The sequence below is a fragment of the Silene latifolia genome, chromosome 8 (assembly GCF_048544455.1).
Source record: "Silene latifolia isolate original U9 population chromosome 8, ASM4854445v1, whole genome shotgun sequence".
NCBI lineage: Eukaryota > Viridiplantae > Streptophyta > Magnoliopsida > Caryophyllales > Caryophyllaceae > Silene > Silene latifolia.
This window is the reverse complement of record NC_133533.1, coordinates 80469444-80494755: the sequence shown is the minus strand read 5'-3', so window position 1 is coordinate 80494755 and position 25312 is coordinate 80469444. Positions and strand designations below refer to the sequence as shown.

Here is a 25312-nt window from a genome sequence, read left to right as displayed (position 1 = left end):
CGGGCTACACGACAGCGATGGAGCACTACGAGCGGCTGTCGGTGGAGGAGAAGGCCATGATCGAGCGTGGAGCGTTCGGTCATTTGGTACAGGTCTGGAGGGATATCGTGAAGAGGAAGTTGCGGGCTAATCTTAGCCTGGTCCGTGCTTTCTTGGATCGATTCTGGGATACGACTTCCACGTTTCACCTGCCTTTTGGTGAGGTGGGAGTCACTTTGGAGGATTACGGCATGATTTCTGGTCTGTCGTGCGGGACCGAGGAGGTGGTGTGGCCGGAGACTGCCATGAGGGTGGACTCGGCCGAGGCGAGGAGATTGATCGGTTGGAACTTGTCGCCGAAGGCTGTTGCAGTGCCGGGTTTGGTACCCAGTTCTTACGTTCGAGACTAATTTGCGGGGAAGACCCCGGCGCTGGTGACGATTGATGGGAGGGAGACGGCTCCTCCTCCCCTGTCTGGTGACACCGAGGAGGGGTTCGTCTGTGGCTTTGGTGGTTCCTGTCTTCGATTTACCTCGGAGACAAGGGCGAGAGGCTGTCGACGAAGCTTCTTCCCTTTCTTTCTGACCTGAGTTCCCTAGGGCGCTGGGACTGGGTCACTGCTGGTTTTGCGGTCCTCATCCGCTTCATGAGGGCCATGGTTCGTCCGGAGTTGATGGAGAAGAGGACTTCTCCAGGTGGTGTCGGACCTGGACTACTGTTGGAGGTATGAACCTTCCTTTAGACCAAAGTAAATTCCTTTCTTTATCAAATTACGAAAGATCGTCATTGATTATTCTGCTTTACAGGCGTGGGTGTACTCCTACTTCCCGAGTCTCGCGCCCAAGAGGACGGAGCCGCTGGAGAGGGCCTATCCTGTGGTGAGGGATTGGGTGATGTGCCGGATGAAGAGCAAGCGTTCTTCTCACAACGTCTACCGGCGGGACGTGAACTCTCTTCAGCTGAGCAGCGTGAGAATCCCATTTGTATTCATTTATACTTCTTATACTTTGCCTTTAATTGATCATAGGAATGATCTTTGCCTTATCTTGTCATAGTGGGTGCCCAGACCTTGGGCGGAGTACGTTGGAGCACCTCCTTTCGTGGCAGAGGTCCTTCGACCTAGGAGCCCGAGCCGACTGCTGTTGAGGACGTCGATGGGTCCTGTGTGGTACTTGGACGAGCGTTTGGCTCGTCAGTGCTCTCGGGACGCGTTGACGGTTCCCGTTGATCCTCCCAGGACGATGTTTAGGGAGCCTTCTGAGGCTCAGAAGGAGGCGGACATGGCTGGTGCCAGTGGTGACGACCTTCTTCTGCTTGGCGAGGACTACTCAGCGTTCCTCTACGGGAGGTTGGCGTACTGGCCGGTAGTGGTGAGTATTTTTTTTTACTTTCTCTTGATTTGATTTTGAGAATTTACGACGAAAGATCATCGATTAATGAGAGCTATTTGTCTTTGCAGGAGGTCGAGGCGGCGGGCATCGAGCCCCTAGTGTACCCCGAGACCCTCGAGTACACTGACGCGACCGGAAGGACGACGATCTCCGAGCTGCGTGACTTTGACGTAGCTGTGACGGATGCTGGCCTAGACGACTGGCAGCATCTGATTCGGAGGGTGAGTCTCTAACTTGTATAACTTTCGTGTAGGAACACATTTGATTGAGCTTGTTCAATTTGCTGAGAATTTCCTTTGAAAATGCAGGTCGCGCCGTCCCGGTTCGTGGCATTATGGAGGGTGGCCAACCGGCTGCGAGCTACTGCCGTCGAGGCACTCGTCGGTGGTCGAGGTCGTCAGGTATGAACCTTACACCTATTTCTCTTTTTTATTTTTTATTTTTCTATTTTCAATTTTGATTGAATCGATTGACACGAGCCAATTTATTGTTGTTTACAGGGTGACCGCGAGCTGGAGCGAGAGTTGACCCAGTCTCGGGAGGAGACAGCTCGCTTGTTGAGGGAGCTCGAGGTTCGGGACGCCGAGATCGCCCTTCTGGCGGCGAGAGTTGCAGAGTTGGAGGGCGCCCAGCAGTAGTTTTGTATAGTTTTGTAGACTTGTACATTTGGACATTTGATTTTGAACATTTTTGGACTTTGTTTGGGGCGCAAGCCCCCAGTTTGCTTGTACATTTGCTTTGTTTTGGCGTATATACGACGGCCTGAGTGCCTTTGCTGCTGGGTTGTGTTGCTTGTATCTGCAGGTTAGTTCTGAAAGGTTTGGTAGATAATGGTTTACGCCGTCATGCTGCCGAAATTTGCATAGAAATCACGCAAAACATACCTTTTTATATACATATGGCCTTAATTAGCGCAAAATGAGACTCAAAAGAACACAAAAAAAAGCAAAAATTTTGCCGGAAATGACCGGATGGTAGGAAGGGTTACCCCCTAAAAAAAAGGAAAAAATAAATCTATAAGTTAGAAAATGTAGAAATGAAATTAAGAAACTGAAGTGAATAAAAATGCTGAAATTTGTTAATAATGAAAACAAATGAAAATTATTTCCCAAAAAAAGAAAATGAATTAAAATGAAAATTACTTCCTAAAAGAGAAAATGAATTAAGATGAAAGTTATTTCCTAAAAAGAAAATGAGTTAAGTGTGAGGAAATGGCGAAGGTGTCGACGTCGCCTCGAAATGCGTGCCCGCGAATTTAGGAAACCTGAAACATGGTAATCTTCCCGTATTTACCAAAATAAAACCCCGTAGGAATAGGAAATCATTCGTTATAGAATTAGGAAAGATCCAACGCGGAAATCACAGAAGTGAGACTGGGGAAGAGGCGCATCATGAGCTGCGTCCCTTTGAAGAGGCGCAGCAGGTGCTGCGCCTGTTCCCAAGCTGGTCCGTTCTGACGGATTTTTGGAAACAGAGAATAGTATAAATAGAAGTGTCGATGGAGCTTTAATTCACATAAATCTTCCGTCTCTTCTTCGTCTATTCACATAGAACTCTCAAAATAAATCTTCAAAAGAAAATTGTCATTATGAATACTTTGGAGATCCGCATGAAGGAATGGACCAACGAATTTTCGAATATGGAGAAGCATGACATGGGTGCTTATAACCTTGGGTCTTTGTTGAGTTTGAAACTCGTCAAGGTTGTAAAACCGTTCTTGGATGCTTGCCTTGACTATTGGGACCCGAATTATCATGTTTTCGCGTTCCCAGGTGGTGACATTTGCCCATTTCCTGAAGAAATTGCTGCTATTGGTGGGTGGGACCCCGAACATTTACCTGTCATTCCTTCCACTTCGCAAGGATATAAGAGCAAATTTAGAGACTTGCTTGGACTGACCAGACTTGAGGTGGATCGTCTAGTTACCCCGAAAGGCGTGAGAATGTTGGATTTTGTAGACCGATTCATCAACAGGGCCGACCCTACTATTTCCCATGTTGCTAGGAGGAGGGCATTTGGCTTTTGTTTGTTGCATGTGTATGTCTTCCAAGGACACGTTGATGAAGACTTGAGAGGTGATCCCCGTCTTTTGGGCCTTATTGAGCAAATGGAGCTGCGCAGGAGCCCAGCTTGTGTAACATTCCGTTTTGATGATTGATCTTCTTTTGTGGATTGAGTGCTATTGAGTGTTATGGAAGTAATACAAGGTTGACAACATTATATTGTGGTTATTGGGTAATGTTATGGAGTCTGTATTGAGAACCTATGCTATAGTTGAGACGATATCGTGAGCCATGTTGTGGAAGGAAGAGTAGTTTGTGGAGTTGGTGTTAAGTGTCCATGTTTTATAGGTTGGGTTGGAACTTCGCGGTCGTGTTTCGTTTTGTTTGTTGTTTTGCTTTGACTCGGGATAATGATTTTTGTGGTGACTTGTATAGTTCTTTGGTGTTGTTATATGTGGTTGGTATAATCTTGTGGCGTAGTGTTGGGCTTTGTTTTATAGTAGAGTGTGAACTTCGGGACGAAGTTCTTTTTAGGGGGGAAGATTGTAACACTACGGATTTCCTTTGGTGACTACTCGACCGAGTAGAACCTACTCGGCCGAGTAGTCTTTGAGGTTGTGTATTGTTTTGGTTCTGCTGAGGAACACTCGGCCGAGTAAAGTGAACACTCGACCGAGTATGGGACACTCGGCCGAGTATACACTTACTCGACCGAGTACCGATGGCCTGGCGAAGTAATGTTTCTGCGGTTTTGGTTAAAATGATTAGAGGTTATACATAATCGTTAAATCGAGTTTCTAAAATCATTTCTCCCCAAAAACATAAACTACGTTCATTCTCCTCTAATCATCTTCATCAATTCCAAGTCAAAGGTTGTCGATTGTGGGTTCTAGCATCTCATTCCGTGTCAATCGCCGTAGTAAGTGTCTTATACTTGTTCATCTATTGTCATTCTTATAAGTTAACAAACCCTAATTTGGTTAATTTGGGGATTTAGGGTTTTGGTCATCATATGTCGTTGATTGTTGATTATCGCTGTTGTAGGTGATGATGTGTTACTAGTTGTGCATTTGTATGATTGATTGCAGCGTAGCGGATTGCGAAAAGGTAGGGTTTTCCTACTCGTTTACTTCACAATTGATTTGAGATTGTGCTTGTTGTAATTGTTGTTATCTGTCGATCATCGGAGTATGGAGATTGTTGTGACGATGTTGGTGTGAGGGGATTGAGATGGCCGTGATGTCATGTGATTGTGATTGTGGTGGAGTCACTTGCGGGAGTGGCTTCACACCTAGTTCGCCCTCCGTGGAACCCGCCACGGGAGGGGATGTGCACATTAAGGGACAGGGATTGTTAGTCGCTCGTTGATGAGCCGGACTAGGTGGGGATGGGCTGCGGTCACCCATCGCGCGAGGATTACCCGTTGCGATGGGTAATCTGCGGGGCTACACACTTCGGTGTGTAGTCGGTTCTTGTGTGAGATCGATGATCAGCCGGTTGTATTGTTGTTGTCTTATATTGATTGAGTAGTACCGACCCCGTGTTGTTGTTTTGTAAAACTGCGGTGATCCATTCGGGGATGGTGAGCGGTGTGACAGTAATGCGATGTTTAGCTATGGGACAGTCATGGGGAGTCACCACGTCAAGTCTAGCTTCCGTTGTTATGAGTTTAGATGTCTTGGATTTCATTTGTATTGAGACCTTGTACGTTCACCGTGAGTTGGTCCGAGATAATGTAATCTTTAACTTATATACTTTGATAAATGTTGTTTGGAAATTGTAACTTTGATATACTAACCTCGGGAAACCGAGATGGTAACGACCTTTCATGCTAGGGTAGTCCTTGGTAAGGTACCTTGGTATGAGGGGGTGTTACAAAGTGGTATCGGAGCCGACGATTCCGGCACCTAAAACAAATGAACCCAATGAACTTAGGGAGTCTAAATAAAATGAACCGGGGAGAGTTGTTTGGAGCTGCCGCAAAGACTTGGGAGACGTCCCGAAGTCGCATTAAGGCCCTTACGATCTCAAGCCGGTCACATGGGGGGAAATTGCTGTATGTTGAGTCATGTGTGTTTGATACCTATAGTTGGAATCTTGTCCATGGTTGGATGAAATGATGAAAGAAGTGGAATGTGATGGTTGTCGAAAAATGTATCGATGATTTGTTGATGCTAAACTTTGAGCATGGAATGTGTTGGCATGTTAAGTGTTGAAACATGGTAAAAGATGAAAAGTGAATTGTGAAATTGTACCTGGTTGATATTGAGCATGAAGAATGTGATCATGTTACCTGTTTAATACATGTGCATATGAATATGATGATTTTAATGCTTGATTGTTGGTAGAAGCATGTGATTAAGGTCATGCGTCTGTATATGTAAATGTGGCGTTTAACTTTAATGTGAATATGATAAATGTTCAACTATGTACTGGTTTTTAGAAGCATTGGGTCGTTATTGTTTGTTTTATGCATGTTAAAGTTGTTTTGAAAAGAAATTTTGATTTGTATACAAACCGATTTTGGAAGGGTTGTCTTAAAACTGTCATAAGTCGAGTTCTAGAAAAGATATTGCTGTGATTCCAAGTTGAGGTGATAGCTTGTCCTCTTACGATTCTAACGATAGGTCACACACCCAGATTGACCAAGTAACGAGTGAGATATGACTGTTTTACGAAAATTGGACGGTGTTGAGAACTGCGCCTATACTCGACCGAGTAGTCCCTACTCGGCCGAGTGTATTTTGTACTCGACCGAGTACCTCACTGGGCGGCCATTTTGAGTCGGTGGCTATGTTCTTACCTTTGTTTTGAGCCGGTGGCTATGTTTTTACATTGTTTTGAGTCGTAAGGTATGTATACATGTATGTTTTGGGTCTTAAAGTATTCTTTTATATGCGACGGTCATGATACGTAAGTTACCAAATGTTATGATAGGGAGAAAGCCGGGTTATGAGAGATAAGTGTTGGATAAGGAAGACATGTGTTAATGTGGTTGTGAGAAATAGTGGAAAAAGAAAAGGGAAGGATGATGAGCTAGTCGAGGTAAATAGCATGTTTTGTGAGATATGGCGAGTGATATAGTTGTGTGTTGTGTAATATAAAAGTAAGTATATATGGGCAAAAGTGATGTAAGTTTAAAGAAACGTGAGAATGAAAGATTGATATTAAGGATACGATTAGTGGCATATTGGGATGTGTAAGGACTTATGGAGGGAGACGGTTAGTATTGTGTTGCGTAAGGATATATGAAATGAAAGGATGTTGTAGAGGGATAGAGAAGAGGGGTATGTAATGAACTTAAAGGAAGTTATATCGCGATGTGGATTTGTAGATAGTGGCTAAGTTTGGGAAGTTGGAATATCAAGGGGTGAGCCTGGTGTGTAATTCTTTGGACAAACGGTATGAAGTGAATTTTGGTTTCTAGAGATGAGAAAGGGAGATACGACTAATTGAAGAGTAACTGTTAGTGCGTGGACTTGATGGTGACATGGGTGAGTGTGAAGCAAGATAAGAGAGGATAAATGATAAGAAGAATGATAAGATATTGATATGAATTAAGGGAATTAGAGTTGTGGAGCTATGGAGTTAGGTAGGAAGAGAAAGGAGATGAATTATTAATTGGTATTATTGAGTAAAAAGGGGGAAATAAGGATGGAAGTAAGTTGAGAGAATGTTGACCGGAGTTAAGGAGCATGAAGGTAAGAAATTATGGAAATGTACGATAGTCTCACTAGAGGGTGTGAGTTAATGATTATATAAGAGAGTAGGACGACATGTTAGTCGTGAGTTTCGAGGTATTAAGGGAATAAGGAGCTTGTAGAGTGTTTGCACGATCTGAGATTTTGGTGGAGAGTTAGGTAACGATATGATAAAGGATAGAATTGGGAATAGTGTTGAGGTAAATCTTGTTGATGGATTGGATGATCGTTATTTGGGATGATAAACAAAGAGAGAAAACGGATTGTGATATTAAGAAGTGATAGTAAGAGAGTAGTCACATGAAGGATGTTGGTGCCATAGTATTGTCACTAGCGGTTGAGGATGATGTTACGTTAGGGAAGCTAGTTGATCTAATGAGGTTGATTTTGTAGAGACCAGATAGATATGTATGGTTGTGAGAGAGTATAAGATGTGGTTATATGAGGCGGTTGTTAGTAGTTGAGTATTAATGGTATGGTTACATTTGGCAGGGGGTGATGGTTATGCGGATGAAAGAATATGATATGAGGGGTGTACGAGTTAAGCTCGGGTGAGAGGTAACTTTTAACAATGGTAACTTACGTAATCAGGATTGGCTATTTGGATGTGATTATGGGTCTTAGGAGTATGTAAATGTTGGTGTGAGGTTGTGACCTCACGAGATGCGGTATGGTGTGATAGTCATAAAGTTGTTATATGAATGTTTGTAATATATGTTGGATACGGTAACTTAATGGAATGATGATCAAAAAAATGATAGTTTGGGTGGTCTGACAAGGCTGGTTATACTTGCATGTGTATTCATGATATAGGTTTATTCCATGAAAAGTATGGATGGTATGCATGAGATTCTTGTCTATTTATTCCGTATTATGTATGGTGTTGTGATCTGGTAAAGCAGTTTTGAGTAAGTTTGTTGTCCAAGATGTTATATTGAGTCAGTGTTTATGGGATTGTGTATGTTGTGATGTCTATCGGTGTGGTTGTGGTGCCTCGGGTGGTGATCCGGCACGGTACTTCTTGTTGTGATGCGGGTATTTTCGCACCGTGGTGCGGGTGCGTGTTGGTGGCGGTGTTGCGATGCCGTCACCGGTTGTGGTGGAATATACGGGGTGGTTACGATTTGAGTTTCAAAGTACTGAGACGCTTATGCACGATTGTTGTTTTTGTGTCACCGTTGTTTCTTGTGAATTTCGGTTAGACATGTAGATCGTTGTTTTGTTTGTTGATGTTTCTTACCAAAGTTAAGTTTGGGAATGGGGGTAGAGTACGATATGAAAGAGAGTTGTATATGTTTTCATTGTTATCATGGTATAGTGATATTCTGTTGATGGGACACAGTTGTGATAGGTTGTTACAGTAATTTTGATTTTGTTCTAGATAAGGCTTTGGTAGACATGGTAATGACAAGCGATTCATGGAACATGTGTGGTAATGATCTGATATATGCAGGTGGTTCACAATCCTTTGTTGCGAAAGTGAGTGTAGAGTTTGGGGTAATTAGTGTCGTGTTAAGTTATGTATGAGTCTTGCGGTAATGTAAGAAAGGAACTTGAGGATCTAGTGTGAGTGTACGTAACAACTGTGGATCGTGAGTTATTCTTTTGGCGATAAGAGTTTTATAGAGTTTATATAGAGAGGTATGTTGTGTTGCGGTAATGTGGAAGAGTTAGAGCGTTTGTCATGATCAGGACTGTGTGGTATTGGTTAAATGGAGTGCAGAATGAGTTGAGGTATGAGAACTGTTTAAGTAAGAGAGCCTTGGATATAGGAATAGTAAGTGTTTAGATTGTAGGCAGGTATTTTTTCTCATGTGATGGTGATGAAGATAATGAGAAGTATAGCTAAGGATCTAGTATTAGTGAGTTACGAGGACGTAACATGTGTCCTAAGAGGAGTAGGATGCGGCAAAGAGCGTTTTGATGGTTGTGCATATAGTAGTATAATTGGAAGTAGAGTGTTGGTGTAGCTTAAAGGACGGATATTTGTGTTGATTTTATTAAGGTCATGATCGTGCTTGTAGTAGTTCGATGTTTAGCAATGAGAGAATATTTCAACAGTGTTGACAGTTGAATGACAATGATTATGAGTCCAATAGTTTTGACAGTTGGAAGATGATGTTTATGTGTTTGAGTAAACTTCGAGGACGAAGTTCGCTTTAAGGATGATAGAATGTAACATTCCGTTTTGATGATTGATCTTCTTTTGTGGATTGAGTGCTATTGAGTGTTATGGAAGTAATACAAGGTTGACAACATTATATTGTGGTTATTGGGTAATGTTATGGAGTCTGTATTGAGAACCTATGCTATAGTTGAGACGATATCGTGAGCCATGTTGTGGAAGGAAGAGTAGTTTGTGGAGTTGGTGTTAAGTGTCCATGTTTTATAGGTTGGGTTGGAACTTCGCGGTCGTGTTTCGTTTTGTTTGTTGTTTTGCTTTGACTCGGGATAATGATTTTTGTGGTGACTTGTATAGTTCTTTGGTGTTGTTATATGTGGTTGGTATAATCTTGTGGCGTAGTGTTGGGCTTTGTTTTATAGTAGAGTGTGAACTTCGGGACGAAGTTCTTTTTAAGGGGGGAAGATTGTAACACTACGGATTTCCCTTGGTGACTACTCGACCGAGTAGAACCTACTCGGCCGAGTAGTGCTGAGGTTGTGTATTGTTTTGGTTCTGCCGAGGAACACTCGGCCGAGTAAAGTGAACACTCGACCGAGTATGGGACACTCGGCCGAGTATACACTTACTCGACCGAGTACCCGGTCTGGCGAAGTAATGTTTCTGCGGTTTTGGTTAAAATGATTAGAGGTTATACATAATCGTTCGTCAGTTTCTAAAATCATTTCTCCCCAAAAACATAAACTACGTTCATTCTCCTCTAATCATCTTCATCAATTCCAAGTCAAAGGTTGTCGATTGTGGGTTCTAGCATCTCATTCCGTGTCAATCGCCGTAGTAAGTGTCTTATACTTGTTCATCTATTGTCATTCTTATAAGTTAACAAACCCTAATTTGGTTAATTTGGGGATTTAGGGTTTTGGTCATCATATGTCGTTGATTGTTGATTATCGCTGTTGTAGGTGATGATGTGTTACTAGTTGTGCATTTGTATGATTGATTGCAGCGTAGCGGATTGCGAAAAGGTAGGGTTTTCCTACTCGCCATCTTGTCAATTGATTTGAGATTGTGCTTGTTGTAATTGTTGTTATCTCACGATCATCGGAGTATGGAGATTGTTGTGACGATGTTGGTGTGAGGGGATTGAGATGGCCGTGATGTCATGTGATTGTGATTGTGGTGGAGTCACTTGCGGGAGTGGCTTCACACCCTAGTTCGCCCTCCGTGGAACCCGCCACGGGAGGGGATGTGCACATTAAGGGACAGGGGATTGTTAGTCGCTCGTTGATGAGCCGGACTAGGTGGGGATGGGTCATGCGGTCACCCATCGGCGGCGAGGATTACCCGTGTTGCGATGGGTAATGGCGGGCTACACACTTCGGTGTGTAGTCGATTCTCGTGTGTGAGATCGATGATCAGCTGGTTGTATTGTTGTTGTCTTATATTGATTGAGTAGTACCGACCCCGTGTTGTTGTTTTGTAAAACCTGCGGTGATCCATTCGGGGATGGTGAGCGATTGTGACAGTAATGCGGATGTTTAGCTATGGGACAATGGGAGTCACCACGTCAAGTCTAGCTTCCGTTGTTATGAGTTTAGATGTCTTGGATTTCATTTGTATTGAGACCTTGTACGTTCACTGTGAGTTGGTCTGAGATAATGTAATCTTTAACTTATATACTTTGATAAATGTTGTTTGGAAATTGTAACTTTGATATACTAACCTCGGGAAACCGAGATGGTAACAGCCTTTCATGCTAGGGTAGTCCTTGGTAAGGTACCTTGGTATGAGGGGGTGTTACAGCTTGCTTATGCTTAGGAGAGATTATTTTGGGTTTGGATAATAGGAAATCCAACCGCGATCTGCCGTTCTTGGGGAGTCCCGTCATTTTGCAGGTAAAAGTCATCTCGTTTTTTTTTTTTTCTCGTTTTTTTCTCGTTTTTTGTTTTTTTTTTGTTTGGTTTTTGTTTTGTTTTTTTTTGTCTAATACCTGCTTTTGGTAGGTTTGGCTTATGGAACGGCTCCGATTGATCGAGCCCCCAGTTCATGCACTTTCCTATCATGCTTGTTCGATTGTGATGAGGACGCGGTTGTACATGGTGGACTTTACCCGGGTCTGCGATTATTGGAAGAACAAGCTAAAGAATGATGATGGTCCATTGATTAGGTGGGTTGTACCGTGGTGGCACCTCAAGTCTGTCACTGGGGTGTCTTCTTTGGATCCCACTAGGTCCGTGCGCATTCCTGGATTGGAGTTTATGGTGTGCATCTTCCCGAAAAGATTGATGAGGCAAGTTGGGCTGAAGCAGACGATCCCGAGGCTTGACACCGTCCCGCAGACTGCTATGGCGCTTACTACCGAGAGCCGAAGGGAGTGGGCTATTAAATGGGCCCAAAGAAACATGTGGTTCTTGAACTTCTCCGCCAATGCCTTGTGGGTGTCGGATTCTTATCTGAGGTGGAGAAAGGCTACTACTCCGGAAGAGCGCGAGAGACTGAGGAAACGCGAGCCTGTTGATTACAAGGTGCGCGAGGGAGAGAAAGAGAAGGAGAAGCATCTGACAGAGGGAGAAGAAGAAGTCGGGTTTCAAGTTGTTCATCCTTCAAAGAAATCAAAGACTACTCCTGTCGCAGAAATGGTGGTTGGCAAGAATGGAAGAGCCAGGCCTCGAGAAAGACCGTTGGTGATTAGGTCTGAAATGGTGCAAGAGCGTCCGGCTCGAGGTCGTGACAAGAAATATGACAAGAATGACAAGGGCAAGGGGAAGATGGAGGAATAGCCCGAGTCTTTATTTATTATTTGATTATTATTATTGTTGTTGTAATAAAAAGGAGGGATTTTTAGAATCCTAGCCTATTCTATTTTTATTATGTAACGTACTATTATTATTTAGGAAATGAATGAAATAAAAAGGTTAAATGGTTATGAAACCGTTGAGATTTTCTACTTATTATTCTTGTCGAATTTCAAATGCAATGCAAATGTCCTTCTATTTACATTTTAGATATAATGGGTTGAATCCTGTGAAGGATTGCCTACGTATTCACTTGAAAAGCGAAATCAAACTCTTGCGCGTAGTTCGAGTAAATGTAAAAGAATAATTGTTCGAAGCAAGAGCTTGTAATGAACATAGAAAATAAGCATGAGCTTTTGCTTACTCTGGAGGTGCGAATTTAGTTTATTTGATGATATGAGGATGACAAACTTGTCAAAATGCAAGAGCACAGTGACACTAGCTTATTTCAGTTTGGCCAGGGGCCGTTTATTTAGTGCCACAAGAGCGACACGTGGGTTTACGCGAGGCTTGTCTTTTGTTCCTATTCTAGGCATAGTACCGTTTCAGTTGGTCAAGGTTTGTGGGGTTTGAAAACTCATTTCCATCTAAGTCTGTGATTCTAACCGCACCCCCTGGGAGTATGGTTTTGACTAGAAATGGTCCGGCCCAATTAGGTTTGAATTTTCCCCTTGGGTCGACAGGTAAAAGAGCTCTAACCGATTTGAGTACTAAGTCTCCTTCTTTGATGTTTCTTGGCCTAACCCTTTTGTTGAAAGCTCGTTTGATACGTGCTTGATATGTTTGGACATTATGTAAGGCGCGTAGCCTACGTTCATCCAGGAGGATGAGTTCTTCATATCTATCCTTTTTCCAATCGGCCTCCGGGATTTTACTTTCTAGTAGAATACGCAGGGATGGTATTTCTAGCTTGACTGGTTGTACAGCTTCCATGCCGTAGGTCAAATAGAAAGGAGTAGCCCCAGTGGGCGTCTGACGACAGATGTACGATACCCCCATAAGGCATAGGGTATCTTGCTTGGCCAATCTCTATAGTTGTCGATCATTTTCTTGAGAATCGTGACAACATTCTTGTTTGCCGCCTCTACCGCGCCGTTAGTCTGTGGTCTATAGGGCGAAGAGTGGTGATGCTTAATCTTGTATTTGGCTAGCAATTGCTCGGTTTCAGCTTGGAAGTGTGACCCGTTATCGCTAATGATCTCATGTGGGCAACCATATCGACAGATGATGTTGTTTTGTATGAACTTTGCCACATTTTTAGCCGTAAGACCAGTGTAGGAAGCCGCTTCTACCCATTTGGTAAAATAGTCGATTGCCACTAGAATGAAACAAGACCTCCCGTTCCTACTGGGTTATCTTTCCGATTATGTCAATTCCCCATGCAGAAAATGGCCAAGGAGATGTCATTGTGTAGAGCAGTGAAGGAGGGACATGTTGTACATTCCCGAAGATTTGACAATTGTGGCAATGTCTTACGTATTTGATGCAATCGGATTCCATTGTGGTCCAATAATATCCCAAACGTGTGATTTTCTTTGCCATCATGGGCCCACTCATGTGAGGACCGCATTCTCCGTCGTGGACTTCTTCCATCACCTTTCGTGCCTGTGAATGATCAAGGCAACGTAGGACTACACCAAGAGGTGTTCTTTTGTATAATTCTCCTTGCATGAGAACGTATTGGGAAGCTAATAGGCGTATAGCACGTTGTCCCCTCTTGTCCATATCCGGTGGATAGGTACCATTAAGCTTAAAATTCAGGATTGCTTGGAACCAGGGCTCCTGTGCGATTTCCTCTTCGTCGGTGATTTGGTGGACATAAGCCGGCTCTGACCGTCGTTCGATGCACAAAGGCATTTCCATCATGTGATCTGGCATATTTATCAAAGATGCAAGTTTCGCAAGAGCGTCTGCAAATTGATTTTCCTCCCGAGGTAGGTGTAGGTAGGTTACGTGATCAAAGAATTGAGCGACTTGGTCTATCCTAGCCTGATAGGGTGCGAGGCTTTCGCCGGATTTTCCAAGATCCCGTAACTTGGTTGATGATCGGTGATGAGTCCCCATGTACTCGGAGGTTTTTAATGCCTAAGCTTACTGCCGCTTGTAGCCCAATGAGACAGGCTTCATATTCTGCAGCATTGTTTGTCACCTCGAAGTCGAGTTTGACAGCAATTGGTGTATGCTCACCTTCAGGAGAAATGAGCAACACTCCTATTCCGAATCCTCTTAAGTTTGATGCTCCATCAAAATACAGGTCCCAGGAGTCTACATCAGTTTGGAGTATATCCTCGTCTGGAAATGACCAAGTATCTATGGTTTGTGCGTCATTGATAGGATTTTCTGCGAAGAATTCGGCGACGGCGCGACCTTTTATAACTTTCAGTGGTACGTATTTAAGGTCGAATTCTGAGAGCATCAGAGTCCATCTTGCCAGACGTCCGTTGAGGACGGGTTTCTCGAAGAGATATTTGACTGGATCTATTTTGGAGTATATTTTGACGGAGTAGCTAAGCATGTAATGGCGTAGCTTCTTCGTTGCCCACACAAGAGCGAGGCATGTCTTTTCGAGTTGTGAGTATTTGCACTCGTACTCCAAGAACTTCTTGCTAAGATAGTAGATAGCTCTTTCTTCACTTCCTACGGTTTGAGCTAGCATGGCACCCATGGCGGTTTCAGTTACTATGAGATATAAACCAAGAGGTTGATCTCGTTGTGGTGGCATGAGCACTGGTGGTTTAGCCAATATATCCTTGATTCGATCGAATGCCTTTTGACAATCGTCATCCCACATGGTGTGGTCTGTTTTCTTGAGTTTCTTGAAGATAGGCTCACAAATCATCGTAAGTTTCGATATGAATCGACTTATGTACTGTACTTTTCCCAGGAATCCTCTGACTTCTTTTTCTGTTTGAGGTTGTGGCATTTCGATCAGAGCTTTGATTTTGGAAGGATATATTTCTATACCCCGTTGGCTAACAACGTATCCTAGGAGTTTGCCAGATGTTACCCCAAATGTGCATTTCTGAGGATTGAGTCTCATGTTGTACTTTCGTAGCCTTGCGAAGAACTTGCGAAGGTTCGCAATATGTCCCTCTCTTTCCTTGGATTTGACGATCATGTCATCTACGTATACCTCAACTTCTTTGTGCATCATGTCATGTAGGAGTGTAGTTGCGGTGCGTTGGTACGTAGCTCCGGCGTTGATCAATCCGAACGGCATTCTTTCAGATAGCAATAGGTTCCCCATTGGGTGACAAATGCGGTCTTATGCATATCTTCCATGGCCATCTTGATCTGGTTATAACCCGCATATCCATCCATGAAGGATAGTAATGCGTGGTCGGCGATTGTCCACTAATATGTCAATGTGAGGTAGAGGAAAGTCATCTTTTGGACTTGCTTTGTTCAAGTCCCTAAAGTCGACGCAAACACGGATTCTCCCATCCTTTTTGGGTACGGGTACTATGTTAGCTACCCAATCGTAATACTCGTAAACTTTGATGAACCCGGCTTTAAATTGCTTGTCCACTTCTTCCTTAATCTTTAGAGCCCATTCTGTTCTCATTCGTCGAAGCTTCTGTTTCACAGGTTTGAAACCTGGCTTAATCGGAATCCTATGTTCGGCAATATCCCTGTCGATTCCTGGCATGTCTTTGTAGGACCAAGCGAAAACGTCTTTGAATTCATTTAGGAGGTCTATGAAATCGGCCCTTTCGGTAGAGCTCAAGGTAGTCCCTATCCTAAGTTCTTTGGGTTCTAGTTCGGTTCCTACATTGATGGGTTCGGTGTCCTCTATTACTGGTCCCCCTTCCCCTTCCTGTAGTATTTCTTTGGCTACGTAGGGAGGTATTTCGATTGAGTCTGGGTCTTGGTCATCCTCAGTATCATCGTAAACAGAATTGCACTCAAGATAACACAAAGAGTAAGCAGAACCTGATTTATTCATATTAAGATTTTAGTAAAGTTGAAACAAAGAAGCCAACTAATCCATGGTATGTGGCGGCAAAGGGACAGTGGTTGGGGCATTTCCCGAACTACTGTGACTACTCGAGACTAAGCTAGGAGTAACGAAGGGAGTGGGGATGACGACAGAAGTGGACTCTCTAATGACTTCTCTAGACTCCGAATCTGACTCCGACTCCGACTCGAACTCATCGTCTTCCGGTTCTCCTTTGAACATCTCTCCTTCTCCAAAGGGTGAGCTTGAAGAGTCTTCCTTGATTGTTGGTCCATTTGATTGATTTTCTCCATCCTTTCTGCTGTCTTGCGTCGGTTTCTGTGATCAACGCGGTGGGGTTGAAGCGATCGTCTTGAAGTATCATAGTAATGATCTCATCCTGCGCGGCCCTAACGAATCGATCTTCTCCAAACAATAGGCTAACAGCTTGTTCGTCTAAGCAAGGTACTTGACGGGTTTTGACGGTAGGAACCGTTTCTGGAGGAATGAAGTAGCAATCGTGAAAGATCTCGATTCCGGCTAACTTCCTCTCGAGATAATGCCAAGGTTCGGGAAATCCGTGAAAGAGTTCTAGACTTCCTTCTTGGACAAAGTACCCATTTAAAGTAGGGAGGTATGGCCTCATTTGGATTCCTACGTGCTTGCGGTTTTGGACTTGGGCAAGCATTTCGAGAACTTCCTCTTTTGTAGGTTTGTATCCTATTCCAAGTGGTATCCTCGTTGAGTTGCCTTCCTTGTAGGGCGAGAAGGTATTCTTCCGAATAGGGTTCAAAGGCATTCCAGGGAAGTATCCCTGGGATTTGAGTATGTGGTTGACCACCAAGTTGGAGTAGGGATTATAGTATAAGGGTGCCAACTCACTTTCTATAACGCTTACACTTTGGAAGCCCCCAAGTTCGTATACGGGATCCGCAAGGACTTGATTGTTCGACTGTTTTTCGATTATTGCCTTGATGGGTGACGAAGTGATTGTCACTACTTTGCCGTTTAGTGGGATCTTGATCTTTTGATGAAGGGTGGATGTTGCCGCTTTGGAAGCGTGAATCCAAGGCCTTCCCAGAAGTATGTTGAATGAAGCTTCAATGTCCACTACTTGGAAGTTAACCTTTCGTTCGATTGGTCCCGTGGCTAAGGTTAGGTTAGCAAGTCCTACCACTTTTCGTCGTGTACCGTCATATGCACGTACACCTTGATTGGTCGGAGTCCAATCCGACTCTTTCATGCCTAGCTTGTATGCCGTTTTGAGGGGTATGACGTTGACTGCGGAGCCATCATCCACCAAGGTCATTGGCACATTCTTCTTTAGACAAATGACAGTGATGTATAGAGCAAGGTTGTGACTAGCGCCGAAAGGTGGCAAATCTTCGTCTGAGAAAGTAATAGGATTACTTAGCTTAGGTGATTCTTGGAAGACCAAGTTGACTAAATCTTCAGGAGTGGAGTTATGTGCTACGTTTAGCTTGGCCAAAGCTTGCAGTAAAGCTTGGCGATGTGGGAATGAGCTTGCTACTAGTTGCCAGACTGAAAGATCAGCCTTTGTTTTCTGTAATTGCTTGAGCAAATGATCAGTTGGGTCATCTTCGTTGTCATTTGGTGTGATGACGTTGTTTGGACCATTTTGAATAGTGCTTTGATATGGACGACCCGAACGAGTTAGGTGGTCCACATCTTGGTCTTCACCATTTTGGACTATTTCTTTGACTAGGGAGTTTTCAATGAGATATTCGTCCTCATCGTCATCGACCCAAACCCCGTTGACTGCAGCTAGTTCCCTCATTCTCATGATATCACCTTCTAGTCGTATGATTTGGTCGACTAGTTTATCAACCACGGTGATTATTTATTGCATAGTGGCATTTTGAGAGAAGATCAATGGTACACGTTCTTCGGGTATTGCGTTGGGATTGCGTAAGGTTGTTACCATGCTTTCTAGTTCCCAAACTTGTCTATCTACACTCCTTGCCCATGTGATGAAGTCGGAAATGGTAGGGGAGATAGTAGAGTAGAGCCCTTCATTCTCGATTGCATGAATTTCATTTTCGGTGGGAGAAATGAGGTGCGAGCAATCTAAGGTAGATTCATCACTTGTGATCACTAGAACTCCAAGAGGATTCTGAGTGTTGTTGGGCTTACCTCCCGGCGGTATTGGGAGTCGACCGTCTTCAATCATGTCTTGGAGCACGTTTTTCAACTTGTAGCATTTTTCTGTGTCGTACCCCTTGCCCCTATGGTATTCACAGTAGGAATTTTCATCCCAAAACTTGGACTTCCTCTCGGGTTCGGGAGTAGGTCCAATGGGTTGGAGTTTACCTTGCTTCATTAGCCTTTTTAGAGCGTTGGAGTAAGTGTCCCCAAGGTTTGTGAATTTCCTTGGTGGGGTAGCTTTCTTGGATGGCTCGAGAAGGTTAACTTCATCGGTCTTGCTAGTAGAGCCGTATAAACGACTTGTGGACCCTTGATATCCTCGACCTACCATTTTGGACAAGAGTCCTTTACGGATGTCATCTTCAATTCGTGTCCCTAATAAGGTTAAGTCCTTGAAAGTCTTGATGTTTTGATATCTCAAATGATTGGCATAGATGGGTTTGAGATTATCCACAAACTTTTCCACAAGAGTAGCCTCATCTGGGCGTTCAACTAGTTGAGTGCTAGTCTTCCTCCACCTACTTAGGAAGTCGGTGAATCCTTCTTTGTCATTTTGGGTAAGAACCTCTAGAGTACGCATGTTGACTTGGATCTCGGCATTATCCGCATATTGTTTAGAGAACTCGATTGCGGCATCTTCCCAAGTAGCGACCTTCTTGTGATCTAAAGTGTAGAACCATTGCTTCGGGATGGTGTCAAGAGATGAAGGAAAGATCCTTAAGAACATCTCGGGTTTGATGCCTTTGATAGACATGTAATCCTTGAAGGCACGGATGTGGTTCAACGGGTTCTCGTGTCCCTTGAACTTAGGGATATCCGTCATGTTAAAGTTAGTTGGCAATTTGGAATTGACGGCTTCATACTTGCGATTATTCTCCCTATAAATGTCATCCCCCTTAAGGTACATCAATTGCTCCTCTAGTTATTGGAGTCTTTTCTCAGCTGCAGTCGTCCCCATGAGAGGATTCTCATCCCTAGATTCATCATCGGACTTACGTAGCACTTCACTTTCAAGAGGAGGCAACCTTCCCTCTACGGCATAGATACGGCCTTCGATGAGCTCAAGGCGGTCATAGGTTTGTTCTTGAGTAGATTGCATTTGGGCTAGCGCGGCTAGGATTCGATCATTACTATTCTGGAGTTGGTTGAAGTTTGCTTCATCACTTGATCCGGGCATCTTGGAAACTGGATAAGAGATCGGAGACGAATCAAAACACGATCGACCATTCTATCACACTTGCTAAAAGAGGAAAAGTTTTGACTCGTGAAGTGGGTGTGTGCCACTTGTGTTGAGTGAGTTTTGAAGAAAGACAATGTCTTTGAAAATGTGTGTCCTAGTCAACTGTAGTGTAGTTGTAGGAGTGGGCTCGAAGTGAGGTTTTGAAATGGGCTTGTGGCCCGAATTTTGACGCGACAAACGGACAGAGTTTTGACCGGGTTTTCCGCTAATTAAGAGCCTATTTCGAAATTTTGTTTGAAAAAAGGGGTTTTGATTTTTGAAAATTCGTCATGGTTTTGTTTAGAAGTGGTGATCACGTTTATACATATTTATTCAAGAATTATAACGGGATGCTGAGTGCATTTAAAAGGGATTTGGTTTAAAGGGTGGGTTGCCATACCGAACCATCAAACCCGAAGTCTGTGGAGAGGCTCGTGCCAAACAAGAGTAAGGCCGATTCCTAGTCCATTTCCTCAAGTAGTGAAGGCCCTTGATACAGACAAGAGTAAGCATCATGGTATGGATGACGTCAATCGCTATCCATCCTTAGGCCCAAATAAGAATTAGGACCGTTTAGACGGGACGATTGGTCGAATGAGTTGGGTTGGGCCTAGGAAGGCCGAATTAAACGGTCTAGGAAGACCGAGTTATGAAAACTGACAATTATCTTGTACAAACTATTCCCTAACCTTGTTCAAGTTTCACCCTTGGCTAAACGTAAGTGTATTATCCCCACGTGAGTCGCCAAACGTGGACGACGGGCCGCCCACGGGGGCGCTTGGTGAAAACGAAACAAGCGTTTGCATTTTGTATGGAGTCGCCACCAATTTTTATGGGAAATTGGAACCGTTCGAATACCTCGTGTCATGTCATGACACAAAGTAGTGACATGAACACTAAGCAATCGTTACCCTTAGCATTCTATGTCTAGAATGACTCTTGTGGATGCCAATGAACACGGGTGTTCACAGATATCTGGAGTAAGGGGTGAGGGTACGTATTAGGAAGCTCTTTTGATCGAACACCTAATACCGCCCGCCCCGATAGCGGCCTCTACTAATGATTAGGGAGTTTATTCGTACTTGATATATCGTCGATTGTAATGCATGCAATGCAACATCCAAGTTTTAATCCTAGCATGTGAAGATTAATACTAAGTCGGTTGACAATTAATTAGCATACAATTGGGTCGAAGTAGGATTTAATGCTCATTTACATGTGAAAACATACAAACAATAAAAGAAATACAATAATTATAAATTACAATAATGAAAATTACAATGATTACAATGGAACAGGCGATTTATGTCGAAAATACCTTTAAGATGGATAATTTGAGAAAACGAATAAAAAGAAAGAATCAAATAAATTAACGAACAGGAATTAGCGTGATATTACGGTTAATAGTGAATTAATACGTAAACTAATTAAACTATGTCAAGGCAGAAACGGAGTTCAGGGACAGAACTCAGCCAGGAACAGGCGCAGCAGAGCTACGTCCTTTGGAATAGGCGCAGCACAGCGCGCCTTCCTTGGCTCGGTCTCGTCGCCGTGAAGCCATAATTGCAAGCCGTTAATGTCAATTGGCGATTTTAATGATCAATTAAATTATTCACTTGGATGAAAGTGATTAATATGTTACTTAACACATGAATAGGTCATAAAAACAGTAAAATGTGAATGAGACGGATGCAAACGGATTAATTACAAGATTGAACGATTAATTAGTGACATCGGTGAATGAAACAAACTAAATATGATGAATTAATGACAAATTAATGACGAACATGTGAATGAACAGATGAAAACTATATCAAAGACGAATCCCAGAAACTCAATATGAACAAATTGAATCTCTACAACCCGGAATTGAATTTAATGACGAAAACCCGCAAATATTGGATTACTCGGGATTTAAGTCGGATTTATGACAAATAAAACATATTAATGACGATGGTTATAACACATGTGGAATTATTATGATATTAAGACGAAGAATTAATGTATTTAAGCAAGCAAAAGAAAGAATTTGAACACGAATTACAGAGGACAAACGAAGAAGAAAGGAAGCGAGAATCTGCGCGGCCTCACGAAGAGGCGCAGCAGGAACTGCGCTCCTTCGAAGAGGCGCAGCAGTTGCTGCGTCCTTTCTCGACGGTTATCTACTGGAAATCCGCAAAAACAGGTTTTAACAAAGGGTTTTAGAAATCGGTTTTAATGGTATTTTCGACATAAACCTTACAATTGATTATGATACAATAATTAAATACAATAAATAAAAGGGGAATTTACACCCTCAGACTTACATGTTGACGAAACGAGAAGGACTAAGATATCGATTAGTGATGCTCGACGCGAATGCAAAGAAAGTGCCCTCGTAAGAGGAAAATGATTGATTAATTAAGTTGATTATTGTGTAGTTGGTCAAATTGGTCGGTCATGCAACGGAGAGGCTGGTACCCGGAAAGATCCGAGCTTACGTGGTCGAAAGTTCAAGCACGTAGGCGCCAATAAGTAAGAACAAAGTCTAGAATGCAAAGGGAGAAGAGAAGGGCGGACACTCGCGTGAGAAATATGAGGAGCGAAGGCTCCTATTTATACTAATCACGTGAAGGAATTAGGGTTTCGGAGACTCTTTGGAAGTGAATCTCGGAAAGATATGAAAAAGATACGAAAAACACGCAGAAAAGGGCCTGGGAAGAGGCGCTGCAGCCACTGCGTCTCTTGGAAGAGGCGCAAAGACTGTCGTCTATTCCCAGGAGGTTTCCTCCTGCTGAAGAAAGATTTCCGCGTTTGAGTTATGGTAGGACGAAAATAATTCGATCTTCCTTAATATTTTATATGAATATTACGGGATTTTATTTACTAAAAGATAAAATTTATGAAATATGGAATAGAAATATCTGGAACATTCCAGAACATTCCGACTCGGGATTTAACGGTTATCAGAAAATGGAGACGGTTTTAGGCCCGGACTCCGAATGTACTCTAATTACTGCCAAAACGACCGTATCGGGACGTAGATGACAACCATGAGGTAGACATTAATATTTGAGCAATCACTTGACGATAATCTTACGAACTGTCACAAATCATTCCGCGTATCAAACATGCGGCCCAATCATCACCGGGTGGTTTGCGGGAAGTGCAGAAATGAGGTATCTACAATACTCATAACCTTGTAATTGTAATACGAGACATAAATGGACCTTTATGTAGAGTCAATTATGTCCCATATTAGTTCTCATGGCGTTCTTCGTTTAATGTTTCCTTTATGTAGAGTCAATTATGTTCCTGGCGGGCTGAAAGTCGTATGCCTATCAAATATAAATTTATAATCACTTACTTACTAAACTATTAAAACGGTAATACGGCAAAAGTAAGGGTCGAACCCACCAGGAAGGACTAAATTAATTAACGTGTCTAAGAGTAGAGACTAAAGTAACCAGTTTAGGGGGAGGGGGTTTTGATTTGTTTGATTAACTAAAGAACTAAGATTTTTTTTTTTTTTGACAGTAACAAATAGCATATCTTACAAAAGAGCTTCCTGAGCCAGATTATGAGCTATCCTATTCACCCCCCCTAGGACATAAACTAAGAGAGCAACAATGAAAATAAGACGCAATAGACTTTAAATCATGGATAATGCACTTAACAGATGCATTCGCCTTCTCCGCTCCAGCAACCTGCATAACCAAGATGAGACAATCCGTAACAAGTCTAACATGAAGATACCCTTCGTCCAAGGCCCATTTGAGTGCCATGATAGATGCATTTCCTTCGGCATGCAGGGCAGACGAGGCAAACGAGCGAGCGTGAACAGTATTCCTTAAGGTCCCATTACCATCAAACATGCACCACCCCATACCAGAACTTATATCGGCCCTCCAGGCAGCATCACACTTGATAGTGCAAACATTTTCGCAACCAGGTCCATCAACAGTCCAATAGGGGAAGGAGTTTCTAATTCTCTTAGGTAAACCAAAAATAAGAGAGGAATCCAACAAAGGTGCTCTAAGGAGGCCAACATCCTTACTGCACATTACCTCATTCATACACTGAATGTCACCAAGAATAGAATTGAGAGCACTCAAAGGCCAAGGACGACGGTTTTTGAAGACCATCTCATTCCTACAGCACCAAATTCTCCAAAGGGTAGTAATAAGGGGAAATAGGAGGGAGTTAGGATTTGGGCAACCTAAGAAATAAGTCACCCAGTTTGTGACCCAAACCCTAACATCAATGTCCACCCCTCTCGTAATTCTAAGTCCTAAAGGACAGCCAAACCATAAAGCCTTTGCAAAGCTACAATCTCTGAAGAGGTGAGAACTAGATTCCACACAAGGAGATGATTCATCACAAAGAGAACAGAAGGAGCGTCAATCCATTTTTCGTTTGAGGAATTCAGAGCCCACTGGAAGAGCATTAGCCAAGAATTTCCATAGAAAAACCTTTAGTTTGTTAGAGATAGGCAACTTCTAGAGCTTTGATTTGCATAAGGCCACAATTGGTGCAGACATTCTAGAGCGGTCAACATTCGAGGTATGTCCGTTAGATAAGGCCATCGCGGCAACATAGTATCCCGACTTGACTGTGAAACCACCATGTTTAGAGAATTTTCAGTAGAATGAGTCATCCGCGATTTGACACGGGATATAAGTTGCGAGGATTTTCTTTGTAACTCCCTCACCCGGATCGAAACCAAGAGAAGAGAGATCCCATCTCCTATGATTATCATGAAGATCACTAACTAGTAGCGTGGAATCAGTAGGAGCATCAATAAGATCCCCACAAAGATCATGGAGACTATAGCCCTCAATCCATTTACTCTTCCAAGCATTAAGCCGAGAAGAAGATCCAATAGTCCAAGCAATATTGTTGTAGATAAGATCAGAGCCCCAGACAAGGCTTTTTAAAGCCCATGACGATGCTTGGGGAGCCTTCCAACGGTTCTGGAATAAAAAATCATCTTGAACACCAAGCTTGGGACCAATAACTTTGCTAATAAGGCTTTCCGGAACACATAAGATTCTCCAAGCTGACTTGGCCAGAAGAGCTTGGTTAAAACACCCAATGTTGCGAAGTCCAAGACCCCCTTCTCCCACAGGCCTACTGAGAAATTCTTTACTACACCAATGAATGGACTTATTAGTTCTAGTTCCACTCCACCAAAAATACACCATCAAGGACTGAAACTTTGATGATACACTTACCGGTATGAAAAATACCGATAGAGAGAAAAGAGATAGTGAAGACAGAACAGAGCGAATAAGAGTCAATTTACCGGCCGAAGATAGAAGAATGTTATTCCAGGAGGATAGCCTTCGCTTAGTCTTATCAACAAGAAATTTAAATAAATCCTTCTTAGAAGACCTAATACTTGTTGGTAAGCCAAGGTAGTTGCCAAGATCATGTTTGGGAGCAAATTTAAACTCAGTCAAGCACTTCTTGACCGTCATAAGTGAGCAATTTGGACTGAAAAGTAAAGAGGACTTATCTTTATTAAGGCATTGCCCAGAGGCAACACAATATTCATCGATTATGTTCATAAGAAAGTCCAAATTTCCAAAGTCGCCTCGAATAAAGAAGAGAGAATCATCCGCAAACAATAAATGGGAGATTTCCGGCCCGTTCTTGCAAATTTTAATACCCTTAATGAGATTGTCATCCTGAGCGTAGAGAATCATTTGAGATAGGACTTCCGTGCAAATCGCAAATATATAAAGGGATAAAGGATCACCTTGTCTAATTCCACAACGAGGTTCAACTTTTTCCATAGGAGCACCATTCAACAGAATTTCATAAGAAACAGATTCAATAGTACTCATAATAAGCTGAACCATAGAGCCCGGCAAATTTAAGTGAGAGAGCACCCCTCTTATAAAATTCCAGTTCAACCTATCATAGGCTTTACTCATATCAGCCTTTAAAGCCATCATACCCTTCTTGCCATAACTCCTATGATTTATGAAGTATTTCTTGGGCGATGACGATATTAT

General features: G+C 42.9%; 1 long non-coding RNA gene across 1 annotated transcript; it reads left to right on the top strand.

Moving 5' to 3' along the window:
• Positions 1-1511: 1511 nt before the first annotated feature.
• LOC141594435 (uncharacterized) lies at positions 1512-1949 on the top strand. Its single transcript, XR_012522200.1, has 3 exons — positions 1512-1591; positions 1679-1771; positions 1871-1949. It is a non-coding gene; the product is annotated as an uncharacterized LOC141594435 (long non-coding RNA).
• Positions 1950-25312: the final 23363 nt, after the last annotated feature.